Source organism: Lissotriton vulgaris, chromosome 11, assembly GCF_964263255.1.
Source record: "Lissotriton vulgaris chromosome 11, aLisVul1.2, whole genome shotgun sequence".
NCBI classification, from domain to species: Eukaryota; Metazoa; Chordata; class Amphibia; order Caudata; family Salamandridae; genus Lissotriton; species Lissotriton vulgaris.
Genome location: NC_141699.1, coordinates 415383810 through 415398349, shown reverse-complemented (window position 1 = coordinate 415398349; position 14540 = coordinate 415383810).

Below are 14540 nucleotides of genomic sequence, written 5' to 3'. Positions count from 1 at the left end.
ATAAACGCAATGAAATACTTCCCTATCTTTCATGGTTTGCAGAATAAACATGACATCAACTCTAAAGATGCAAATTTAACACATCAGGTTCAACCGTCATCAGTCAATCCCAAACATCTTATGGCACAGGTAAAAGTTACAAAACAGCCAAATGAAATTAAGGCACATGATGTAACAGGAGAAGGAACCAGACAAATAACTCCACAAAAGGATAATACAGAACAAATAGAAATAAAAAGACAAGAGACTACCACCACTGTGCCATTAATACAATCTGATAGAGGTCCCAACCAACAGCTAACACATATCATCTGATCAGATCTGAGGTGTGAACCTGCAATATTACAACAGGTATGTGGAGAAGGGTGCGCCTCAGGGGCCTCAAGTTTGATTGCAAGAAAACAAATAGTCATCAACACGAGTCCTATCACTGGGCCCAGAAGTAAAGATTACGGTACGACAGACAGGCCAGACCAGGTCTCACCGCTCAGAGAGACCAAAAGGCTCTGTACGCCAACTAAATTCAGTCCCAGATGCAAACCATTGGAAAAAAGGGCACAAATTGGGGGCCAAGAACTAACGCAGACAATCCTCACGTTCACAACATCAAAACCAACTAAAAAGAACTTTCTGGTAGAAGGACCAAGAAATCAGGTGGATATACAACCTGAAAAAGCAAATAGCTTTACACCTCCATCAGTATCATCTGATGTTGCAAACGAACAGTCATCACAAGCACCAAGAATTAGATTGCAAAAAACAGAGGTCTTGTTCTTTCATCCCCTATTTACCTCAAAGGGACATCAGGATTCATTAAATCGAGGAAATATTCTAAGACTAATGAAGTCCATTCCAAACTTGGCTAGCATAAGACCAAAGGATCACTTTCTGTAGAATTCATATCTACTGCTAATTCAAAACATCGAGAGGCAACAAAGACAACATGGTCCACAACTAAAATTGCAGACACAATCCTAGCTGTACTGGGGGCGTTCCAAAATTGGGGTATTGATATCACGCCCCTACAAAAACCAGCTTATCCATTTCTTTTACTGTGCACCACAAGCCCGGTATCAACACAACCCAAAGCATACGCAAAGAGCATACTTAGAAGCGCACAGGGAAGTACGGGACAAAGGAATACAAGCAGCCAGTGGGATTGATCTGACACGTGGCTGAAAGCAGTATCCTACTCAAATCAAGGTCCTAGCAGGGAAACATTATCCCGCACAATAACCGTGCATCCGGAGGACGATTGACGCAATCTACGAGATAGAGCCCATAGCAGGACAATGGAATTTCCTCTCAGTTTATGCTCATGGAACATCAAAGGATTAGCAACAAAAATAGAGGACCCTGACTTCTTGAATTATGTTACCACCTTTGACATAATCCTGCTGCAAGAAACTTGGCTCATAGATCCACAGAATATAAAGGGCTACGCATGTTTTGCCGTACCAGCAAACAAACATCGGTAGGTATGGCCACTGTTCGGGAGGGCTGATCCCTACGTGTCTACAACAATCATTGCCTCAGCAACCCCAATGGACTCGATGTCAAGTGCAACATTAGCAATCAGAATTAGAATCAAGCTGGACAAAGAGGAAAAGGAGGTCTGCATAATTAATTTGTATGTCCATTCTAAACATAAAGCAAATGACTCAACTAAAATTACCAATCTTCTGTCGGAGTATGCAGTAGAGATGGAAAACCCAATATTCATTCAGATAGGGGATTTAAACCAATATCTCTTCGGCTCGGCAGAAGGGGAGGAGGCATCAGCTCTAACCAGAATTTTTAATATTCCTACACAATCTGATCCATTGCAGGTAAAGAAGAAAGACCACCGTAGCCGCTTCCTCGATGACCTAGAACATCACAACCTCCGTGCACTGAACAGAAAATTTCCGGAAGACTGTCCCCCAGTCGAATCCTTTTATTCCACGACTACAAGCTCTATTATGGATTACACCTTTGCTAGTCTCGAGCTGTTCCCTTATATCCTGGGTTCAGAATGGGGGACAAGGGTGATAGTGACCACCGCCCCCTGGAAATTCAATTAACAGCTCCTGTACCTACTTCAATTAGGCCAGACATATCCCTGGGATTCACACCCAAGATCTAAAAAGGATCAAATGCACAATGAACAATTCAAACTTGCTGTCTGAAGTCGCAATAAAGTTCTTCAACTTGCAAACTCTGAGCACAATTGATCTAATTGCTCACTGGAGCTTTACTGCCACAAAAGCTTGCAGGTACTACCCCCACTAACGCTAATCCTCAGGAAAAATGGGGAAAAAACAAAATACAGAAAAAGCAGAGAGTGGAACTCAATTCACTCAAAAGATCAATAAATTCGAGGCTGCGTAGGCTAAGAAGATTTCCAGGAAATGTTAATGCACGAGCATCCCTGAATCATCAAAGGGTAGTCTTAAAAAGACTAAAATGGAACATCAAGAGAGATTGTGAGAACGAAATCTGGGCAAAACTCCTATACGATATAAATCGCAATAATAGCACCCATTTTTGGAAAACTGCGAACTGGATAATGCGCCCAAAATTCAAGGACATTGGGTCTCACATCTCAGAAGCAACCTGGACAAACTATCTGACTACCCACTTTAACAACCACACGGAAAATGCAGGAGAACAAATGGACAACAGACAGCTCTCAGAGGGAATAGCCGTAGCGAGCATATCTGAGATAAGGGAGCAGGAGTGTACAGCCACAGGAAGTAAACCAGTGGGCGCAACAAACCATCCGCTGTCGCTCCAAATTTAAAAGCAGATCGCCAAAGGGAGGAGAGAAGGTGCCCCGGGACCAAACGGTTTACCGCCTGCCTTGTTCAAAGCAAAGAGTAAGGAAAGGGCAGATATTCTACAACCTCTGTTCCTGGAAATTAGGCTGCTAAATAGAATACCAGAAGCCTGGAAGGGCTCAACAATAGTCCCAATACATAAAAAAGGTGACAAGGTTGAGCCCAACAACTATCGCCTAGTTGCGCAAATTGACAACTAAGCGAAATACTTTGAAGGCAGTATACTAGAGGACCTCGCACTCTGGGCTGAGACAAATCAGATGATACCATTGAATCAGACCGGAATCAGACCGGTTTCCGCAAAATGACTAGAACAGCTAGAAATATCCTTGCAATTTCTCTAATAATTGATGCAGCAAAAGCCTCCAAGTTACCCTTACACCTATGTTATATTGATTTTAGTGCTGCTTTTGACAATATTGAGAGAGGCAGACTATGGGGGAAACTGGCACGATAGGGCATCCCAAAGACCATCTTAAACAAGCTGATGTTTCTACATACGGACACCTGGGTGCAGGTGAAATTAGGCGGAGGTACTCACCTTTCCTCGAAGGTACCAACAACAAAAGAACTGAAGCAGGGTTGTGTGCTTGCACCAACCCTGTTTAACTTACTTATGGCTGACCTTCCAAATGTGCTGGATGCCTGCAACTCCCACGCTCCCAGGCTCGGAGGGAGAACTCTAACAAATCTCATGTATGCAGATGATGTAGTTCTGCTAAGCCATACTTATGTTGGCCCTCAAAATCTACTAACCGAAATGCATTAATACGCAATAGAAAATAACTTAAAAATTATGAAAACGAAGACAATGTCAATCAATAGCAAAAAGAGCACACAGAAACATTGGTTCCTTGGCGGCACTAAAATTGACCACGCTAGGGAGTATAAGTATCTAGGAGTCGTATTTGACAAGGAAGGGTCCTTTTGGCGCCAAAAAGAGGAAATAAAAAGGAAAGGTCTGTTAACTGCCTTAACGATAAAAAATCTTGCAAACAAATTGATGTGTCCGACATTGACTCCGCTACTGAAGGTAGTTCAGGCTCAACTTCTCCCCTCAATAACCTATGGCAGCGAGGCAATGCGGGGAAGAGATGCCAAGGAGTTGGATAGGACACTGGTGAAGGCTTACAGAACTATGTCTGGCTTCCGTCTTATACATCAGCAGCACAAATAAGGCTGGAGTTTGGCCTTCAACAACAAGTCTTAGCCAGATATTGTGCATATATCATCTGCTGAGAAATAAGAAAGATAAGAAATGCCAATACAAACATGCTTAACTATCTGCTGTGGCACAACATTAAGGGTGAGCGGGAAATCCGTTACGCCCGCGGATTTTGCGGATTTTTGGGAAATCCGCAATCCGCGAATTTTGCGGATTTCCTGCAAAATCCGCAAAAAAATCCGCAGACGTAACGGGTTCAAAAGTTGAACCCCCACTCATGGAACTATTTTACAATGGCGCCAGCAAGCTGCCAGCACCGTTGTAAAATAGTTACAAAGTTAGCTTGCACAGGAACCACTAGATAAAACGAAGCAGGTGCTGCTTTATTTTATCTAAGTGCTTCCTGTGCAAGCTAACTTTGTAACTATTTTACAACGGCGCTGGCAGCTTGCTGGCGCCATTGTAAAATAGTTACAGCTCACAGCTCACTCAAAGGACCCCTGCGCCCTTCGGGGCGATTGCATAGTAACACACACATGGTCGCTTGAACTAGTTGATGCTCAAATTCAGTGACTTATTCATTAGCCCAAAAACAATCGTGAGCGTCGTCGAGGCTGGACAGGTGTGCCTTCTTCCCAAATCTACCGTGGAAAATCAGCTGTGGTGCTGGATAGGCTTTGCATCCTTGACTTTCACGAGCGCAATACCCGTGCTGTTCCTGTGACCAGGAGCTTCTTTCTCTTCATCTGCTGAACTGATCTTTCTCTGACCTTTTATACACACAAGAGGCACATACCCTACTGGGCACATTGTGTTCGCACGGGTTTCTGCAAGGTCGCGAGCGTTTTGTACAATTTCGCAATTTGCGAAATTGTACAAAACCCTCGCGAACTTGCAGAAACCTGTGCGAACATAAAAAAAAAAAATCTGTGAGGATTCGCGGATTTTGCGGATTTTGCAATCCGCAAATCCGCAAATTCGCGGATTGCCAATCCGCAAAATCCGCCCATGCCTACACAACATACAACACAGGGAGCATTCCCAGGCAAGAAATTATCTCCAACTAGCCTTAGATTCCACCAAACTCTCCGGACTTGGGATGCGCAACTCGGCCACCTCAATTTCAAAAAATTGGTCTGGAAAAACATAAAACTATCCTCCTTATTGGACGACAAAGCAACCTTCGCGAAAATATCACATGCCTGGATGACCCTAAGTTCCTATAAATTACTCATCCCACAACCATACTTCAATCAGGGCCACCCTAGGGTGATAAAAATGAAGTTCTTAAGGTACAGACTGGGGATCCTTCCATGCACCCAGCATCTACCACCATGGCTGAGGATAAAAGCCCAAGATACTTGCAGGCTGTGCAATATCAAGAATGGTGATATTCTTCATTTAATTTGCCTATGCGGGGAACTGCACCAAGCGCGGATACAACTTTTAAAAGAACCACTCAAACAGAAAGGTATCCGCACTAGAAGGCAAGCAGTGCTGGCAAGCTTAAACCTGGAAAATACTCAATTAAACTGCAGACTGGTAAAATTCCTGAGTATGGCTGAACAAAAAATGCCGCTAACATCAAAGAAAGCTTCACAAAGCCCATCATTGTGAAACAGACTGCCAGAAGTGAACCAGGAGCAGCAGCGGGAACACTATTGTAATAAGCAGAGATAATTTCGCTCGGATAATTAGGCAAGCATGGCCGGAGCACAGAATTGTGAGACAAACAAAACTACAGCATCTAGCAACCCATTGACTTTTCCCAACTAGTATAATCTAATTGTGTTTTAACTGCTCTGAATTTTCTATTTTAGCTTTTAAACGATTTTAATTATGTTTATGAATATTGTGGTGCTTTTATTGCAATGGTTTTAACTATGCTAATAAACTTAAACTTAAAATGTTTATTCTTTGTAGTTGGAGACTGTGCTGGATTTCCTCTGATTTCTTGCTTGCCATTTCCTCCTTCCTGATGTGAAGGGGAACCTGGCGCCTCTACATTATTCTTCACCTATAATCAAGAGTTACAAGATTGCTAAGTAGGGTTTTTGCTGTTTGCATTGTCTCTTCTTATTTCATAAGGAGGCATTTGCGACTTTTTACATGTACTAGTAGATGCAAGGCTGCACGGCGGCTGCTGTAAGGAATTGCTTTTTTCACAGGCAATTACAAGACTATTCAATAGAACATCTTAGAGTCCAATCCTGAGATCTCAGAGGCAAGAGATAAAATAGTTAAAGTCAAGAGGCCTTCATACTGAATTAATGTTCCATCTTTCCAATCAGAATCTTATGGCCTATTCCAATAGTAGACCAAAAATCATTAGGACAACTCATTCTCTAGAAAGTATTGTATACAGTACTCCCGGTTTTATGGTAATTATTTATTTGACAATTTTGTCCATATTTATACAAATGTGTTTTATCATATTATTGACATTTTACTATATTTGTTTTTGGTTGAGTGAAAATGATGACAGTGGCAGCTGGTGACTTTTGAAAGGGGTAGGATATCATTGTTGTCCCAGATTGTTGCGGATGAGTGAAGAGAGCGAGCCTGACCACTTTTGTGGAAGTTCGGGGAATCCTCTCGCAAGAATATTTTGAAAGAATGGTCTCAGATAGTGTATTTCAAAGTAATTTTGCATCAAAAATATATCACCTGAAAGAGTAACCAATAAATATGTAAGTGTTTTCATAGTGTACCGTCCCACTAAAACCTGATACTGTTTATCTTATTGTTTTCCCAATGTGCAATTGTTGCTCCACCATGTCAAAAACTGTCTCTACTGTGCTAGAAGCTGCATCTTATCATGTGGGACCACATATGTCATGGGTGCCCCCTTGTGCCAATAATTACATACAATATGGCAGTAGCAGAATTTTGCCATTGATGCCAACCATATACATGGGTGACTAATGTCACAAAATACTTCTAGTATGTCAGGGTCAGCATTATGTCACATTTGCCCCTTCCAATAAGTCATGGTTGCACTCCCTCATGCAAAGGATTACCTCCTAAGTCCGCGCCAGCATTTTGCCACAGATGCCCCTTATGTCAAACACTCCTTCTAATATGCCAGTGCCAGAGGGTTTCTCCACTGGTGCCCCCACATGTCAAAAATGACCTCCATTGTGCCAGGCCCATCACCTTGTCAACAGTGCCCCCCCCATATGTATGGGTGTGCCGCCTATTCCAAAAATTACCTACAATATAACAGTACCATCCAAATTCCATGTTTGAACCTTTATTAAAAATTACCTCAAGTATCTCAGACAAGCATTTTGTCAAGTTTGCCACTTCTGATATGCCACAGTTGTTCTCCCTTCTGCCAAGGATTACCTCCAATGTGCTGGCACCAGCATTTTGCTATGGATCCCCCTATGCCAATAATTTCCTCCTGTAAGCCAGGAATTTTCCATGGGTGCCGGTCATGCCAAACCTTACCCGCAGTACGTCTTCACCAGCAATATGTCATGAGTGTCCCGTATAGAACAATAACAACTGTAAATCAAGTGGCATAAACATAAGCCCTTTGGTCTACAAAAATACACAAATTATTGACATTACCGTCATTTGTCAATACCGTTGTCAAATATACTCTTTATCCAGACACCTCCTACAGTGTTGCTATATATTAATGATTTATTTGTACATACTTCAAAACCAAACTATAAATGTATCCTTAAAACCACAGTCACACTAAACGGTTGGCCCAATGCATGTTTTTCGCCGGATTCGTCACGAGGTACTCCATTTTCAATTCAATATAGATGTCACCTAATATTTACTAATCCATTCTCACTCACTCTCTGTCATTCAATCTCACTCACTTTCTCTCACAAATACGTTCACCCATGCTCACACATATAATACACTCCTACACCCTCTCTCACCAGCATGCATGCTCACAACATACATTTTAAATCAGTTGTTTGGTTTTCACTCAGTTGCCCCTTGCCTGGCTTTTTGCCTCCCAGCTTCTTGTGCTCCATTGACCCTTGAGACAGGCACACAGCTAAAGCAGGAAACTGAAATCTGGAACTTGCGCAGTCTCAAGTTCCCGCCTCTTGCTTTTTCAGTACAGCCTTTCCTAACTCTGTCAAGCATAAAGAAAGGGCCGGGTGAAAGGCTAATTGGCATGTAACCATGGGCACTGCAGGACTTAAGCCCAAAGCTCCTGTGCTACTGTACCCAATGACGCTGCAGTACCCAGGGGCGGCTCTAGGCTCATGGCGGCCCTGGGCAGGGAGCGTAGGTAGGGGGCCCCGGAAGAGGGGTTCCGGGTAGGGCATAGCGTGGAGGCCAGTGAAAGGGAGTGAGGGGGAGGGTCAGGGTGTTTGGAATTGCAGTGGACCTTTGTACTCTCTACCACCCCTATGTGACCCTTAGAGTGTTTCCAGTCATATCCCTCCTGTGTAGATAGAAGATAACTCTAATGACTAATATCCTATGTGATTCTTAGATTGTATCCATGTGTATCCCCTCCCTGTGTTTAGAGTTATAGCTGTAACGACTAGTCACCTGTGTGACTGTTGGAATATAGCCAGGTATCCCTTCCCCCATGTGTTTAGAGTTATAGCTGTAACGACTAGTCGACTGTTGGAATATAGCCAGGTGTATCCCTTCCCCCGTGTGAAGAGATAACCCTATTCACTAGAACAAAAAGAAACGTGTTCTTGAAAGGTGTAACGTAACTGATTCTATGTAAAGTGCCTTGATAACATGTAACGGAACTGGTGCTATGTAAAGCGCTTGGATAACCTAATCGGTTCAAGTTCCTGAAATGTGTAACGTAACTGATTCTATGTAAACTGCTGTGATAACATGTAACGGAACTGGTGCTATGTAAAGCGCTCTGATAACCTAATCGGTTCAAGTTCGCGCTATAAAAAACTCTAAAAATAAATAAATAAATAAATAAATAAATAAGTGGAACAGAGCCGGAGGCCGCTAAATCCCGGCCAGGGGCCGCCTCGCAAATATGTATCCATCCTCAGAGGATTATTATATTAAGGATATATATTGGCGTGGTGGCCCCGGGGTTTGGTGGCCCTGTGCAGGTACACAACTTGCACATGCCTAAGGCCGCCCCTGCAGTACATCACAAATTGAAAGGTCCTAAGGCCTTGGTAGGCCACTGAGCCCAGGGCTGGGACTTCGCCAGCCCTGGACAATCTGTCTGATGCATGGCGCGGGTGCCTCTATGCGCCTGAGCCAGCCATTAGACAGATGTCACTGCCTGATTGAGGCGTCCAGACCGTGTCCTAAAGTCATCATTCCCACACTGAAAAACTGTGCCCCTGATACACATCTTAGTAAATCACCTTTACTAAGATGTGCATCAGGGGCACCGTTTTTTAAGAATCTAGAACATGGTTCTCATTCGTTGTCTGCATGATTGGGTGGGAGTGAAGTTAGGACATTTCACTAGGGAATTTTGTCAGGATAAGGGGCATCCGTCTAATGAAAAAATTCGAGCTTGTTTATTAGCCCCTTGCGCCACCCGTACGTCACTTTTTCCCACATTAAAAGTAATGCATCAGTGTCCATCGAAGCTTACAAATAAAGCCCTTCGAATTTAACGACAAAACTATTAGTTGTTGGTAGCATAAATAGCAATTAGACTGTGATAAACCTTTATATGTTTCTAAAAAAACTCCTTGTCTTTGTTGGTTGTTCCTTTAACTCTTCAAGTGACCTGATGGTTTATCGCTTTTAACATTATGTTTCGGTGTGAACCTAATAATTTAGTCTGTCTTAAGGGAAAGCAAATGTTGAAGCATTATTTTATCACAAAGTTGTTACTCTTTCTTATGCTCCTTTGTACTTCCCAGCTACCTGTCCTGCCTCCCCCTTGTCATGTCAACTTTTCTCTGCACATCTAGCATTCAATACCCCCCTCTCCCCGCCCCCCCCCCCCCCCCCCATCTCTCACACCAATCACACTCGATCTCTTTATGGCGACTTTTTCTTCCCTACTGCATCTATCACGTTTCCACTGGCCAGCTGTTATGCACCTATCTTCTAATGTAGCACGGCTACCCCTCTTCCATTCAGGTCTTAGCATAAGAGGAATAGTTAGTGACAGCAGAGCACATGCCCCACTTCCGCCTCAAGTGCCGAATTGCTGCCAGTTAGACAAGCATTAACTAATGTATGAAAGATAATGAAATGCTTGAATTACTCTTAGCCACTCACAATTACTTGTGACCACATTCCAATCCATCGTTTTGTTTTTTGTCCACAGTGCCACTTCAGACAGGAACAGCCATTTGTAAATCAGCCTTCATCTGCACCAAAAGGAACAGTTCAGCCTGAAGTGCAATGAGTGAGCTCTCTGAACGGGCACACAAGCAACGCCAGACCTGGTTCAGAATAATGAGCCCTTGTCGTTAAGGCAGAGCTTGAGTCCTGTGGCAGTGACCTACGTTTGAGCACACCTATTAGGGAATCATGTTGAGAAAACAAAAAAGTGAATCTCAGCCACTGCTCATTACACTGCCTCATCCAGTCCAGAGTGGGTCCAGTGCGCACAGTGCGAAGTAACTCAAGCTCTTTTACTGTGTGTTTATGCAGTTAGGTTAAATCATTTAATAAAGCTCAAACAACTGCCTGGAGGCGTCAAGGCGCTACTGAGTATCACAGTGTGTTAGCTAAGTTAATAGGTGAACAGCCATGCCTTCAATGACTTGCAAAACGAAAGCATGTTTGTCTGAGATTTAATATGCAGTGGTAGGGAGCTCCAAAGTTTTGAAGCCCCTGTCTAAAAAAAACTATTTGGTGCACTTTAAAAAAAAAAGTAATTTACCACTCCAAAAAAGGGTCCCACCATCTTGGAATGGTGAAGTAAAAATAAAAAGGCTGCTGCATCATGATACATGCATGTGATGTGATGCATGCGCCTGTTCACATAGTGCTTTTGAGTTTTGGCAATGCTGTTAAGCATCAGCAAACAGGCATTTTGTTTCATTTTGCCAATGTGGAACAGTGTTGGCAAAAAGCACTGGCAAAGCTAAAAGGTTGGATAATACCATTGAAAGGCAAGACCTATTGGCTTTGGAATTTCTCGTTTTGCTTTGCCAGGGTTCAGTCTTGAAGGGCCAGGATCACTACATCACTACCTTTACCTTATATTTGCTGTCAGTGAAGCATGACAGTCAGGGGCCTCAGGCCAAGTCAAGGGTCGTTTAGTTTTATATAATGTGGGAGTCTGAAATTATTGTAATAAGAAGTGATGTGTTTTTATCTGATCATACATTTGACTAGGAACATTTGTATGCTATTGTGGCCAATATATGTAACACAAAACACCCTGTATTGTAGATTAATCAAACCAGGCGTTCTAAGAGATCCAGGCTCCCGGTGGCCCACAAAGGTTTTTATGTCGACTAGGAGACCTTATTTGAATAATGGCTTCTGTGAATTTAAGACCCCAAGCCCCCCACATTATTTCCACATTCCAGGAGACATTTACAACCGGGGCGTACTTTCTATTAGTCACCACCCTTTTTGGCCTGTACCTGGAGACTTTATCAACCCATATCTAATCATCAGGTTCAAGACATGTAAATGGAAGACAACTGTTTTTTTGTTTTTGTATTTTCACTGCTCAAGTTTTGTAATGTGTTAGTCAGGACTCAATAACCAAATTAGACATAGAGGCTTCGCCAATTATTGTTATAACGGCTGTAGGGCAAAGCCTTCACCCCTTCATAATCTCTTCTCTTCACCACTTACTGTGAACGTGGTGGACACACTGGAAAGATTCAGAGTTTTGCAAACTCATTATGAAAGATATGAGAAATGTATTTTCTTTGGTGGCCAAGATATGCTTTAATTGAGAATAATGGGATTTTGATTTTACGAGATATATGCCCTCTCAAAAAAGCACACACTCCTTTGGCATTGTGGCAATAAACCCAATCAGTATCAGAGAGACAAAAACCTGGGTAAATCAAAATCAAACAAACAGGTTTCAAGAACATGCCCGGCTAGGAAATGGGGGGCCGAAGTGGGCAACTGATATGGATTAATGGCAGAGGGTAGAGGAAGTGATTTACAAAGCATGAGGGTGCCCCAGAAAATGGGAGAACATATGGTCACTGTGGAGGAACTACCGAGGAACAACATTAGGGACATGACGTACCCAAGGACTATAAAAGCAACACTACATAGCAGAATAGGGGTACAGGGGCAGTTTTGAACCCGCAAGAATGGTGGCGTTGCGATGGAGGACTGAGAGTCTTTTACACTCCATGTTAAACCACTCCTATGAGAAGATAATACTCTATAATGTAAGATGGTATTTCTATTGTACTTTCAGCTGGCATACTGTACGATAAGCTTGTTTAATAAAAAGATTATATATATAAAAAACTTACAAGAGGGGTTTACCAAATTATCGCCGGCACAAGAGGTAAATTTCCTCTGCGAGAGCCGTCGAGATACTCTCAGATCCAAATCGAAAGTAAACCCCCAACAAAACGCCAGAGGGCAAACTTCAAACGCCTCCAACACCGGAAATGCAACGAGAGGAAATTCGGCGGGAGGAAAGAGAGGCAATCAGGGAAAAGGGGGAAGTTGGAACAGGTTTCAAACTCAACCCTCAACGTCAGCACAACAATCATAAACTTGACAGACATCACTCTGAGTGACAAAGAAAAACAAATTTTAAGCTTGGGTCTGTCCTACTGCCCCCCTAGCAACATGAACTATGCAAATACCAGAATGGACACTTTCCGCTTTATCAGAAAGCTTAAACTGAGCAAATACCATCGTACACACCCGTACAAACAACGTAACATCTCGGTGGCAGCCAGCCCCACACTCTTCTCAGTTGAAGCGGACATATCATTCAATGAGATATGGAATTTGCAGCAAGAGGGGCTATCGAACACACAATTCCAACAAACTGGAAGGGAAGGCATTGAAACTCAAATATCCACGCCTTTCAAGAAAAAATCAACCTTTTTTCCAATCATGACCCATGATAACATTGACCTCTACCAAGACCTTATCATCAAAGACTTGAAACAACTATACACGGCTACAAATAAAAAACATGTCATTTTGAGTCGACAAAACCAACGTTACAACAGCCTTGTAAAGAAATTAAAGGCTGACAAGAATATCATTGTAAAACAGGCGGACAAAGGGGGGAATATCGTCCTGTGGCATCGGGACGATTATATAAAAGAAGCAGAAACACAGCTAAGCGACCTGGACTGCTACAGAAAAAGTAACCTCATTGTAATCAAAGCTGCCTGGTCTGACTTGAATGCCAAACTTGTAGCCTGGAAAAGCGCAGGATTAATTTCAAATGATGAATTTAAATTCTTCAAAAAAGACTGTCCGGTTATACCCACTCTGTATTTGTTGCCGAAAGTTCATAAGAATCTATGGGCACCACCAGGCAGACCAATACTTTCGGCAATAAACAGCGCAACTGAGAACATTTCCAAATACATAGATTTCTTTCTAAAGGAATGGGTTTTAACATTACCATCTTATGTTAAAGATACCACCGACTTAATTTGCAAGCTGAATAACCTGGTTTGGGAAGACGACTACATCTTAATGACTTTGGATGTCACTGCCCTATACACCTCCATTAGACATCGGGATGGAATTAAGGCAGCAGAATATTATCTGTCTAAACGATCAGATCTTTGTTCTAATCACAATTGTATGCTTTTGGACATGCTGAAACTCTGTTTAGAACAGAATTACTTTCTTTTCAATGGGCAGGCATACCAACAGATGAGAGGGGTCGCAATGGGGGCCTGCTTCTCCCCAAGTTTTGCATGCCTCCATATGGGGCTTTGGAAGGAGCGGGTCCTGATGGGCACATATGGCGACATCATGACATCACATGTGCCATTGTATCTGCGTTACATCGACGACCTCTTTGTTGTTTGGAAGGGTGGTAAATCAGATGCTGAGCGATTTGTAGAACAATTGAATGTCAACTCATACAACTTGCATTTTACTTCTCATGCAGATGAAACAACTGTAAATTTTCTTGATGTCCAGGTCTATGTAGATAACCATAAAATACAAACCAGGCTACACAGAAAGGACACAGCTGGCAATACAGTGCTTCACGCCACTAGTCAGCATCCCCGTCACCTAATCAATAGCATCCCCTACGGGGAGATGCTAAGAATGAGAAGAATTTGCAGTACGGAATCTGACTTTCAAGTAGCGCAACAGGAGTGCAGGAAACGTTTTCTTGAAAGGGGCTATAGTGACAGAATTCTTGAGATAGCCGTAAGAAAAATTAACTCCGTCACCAGAGAGGAAGCACTAACACCCAGGAGCAAAGACCCTATTGATAATCTGGATAATACCCATGTGAACTCAAGAGTCATAGTTCCATATTGCCAACAGCACTCCGCTATTAAAAAGATCTTTTCAAAAAATTGGAATTTGATAAGGGGGGATCCCATAATTGGAAGTGATGTCTCACTTAGACCGGAGATCACCTTCCGAAAATACCCCTCAATGGAGAATGCATTAAGCAGCAGCACTCTAGAGCCCGTAATCTC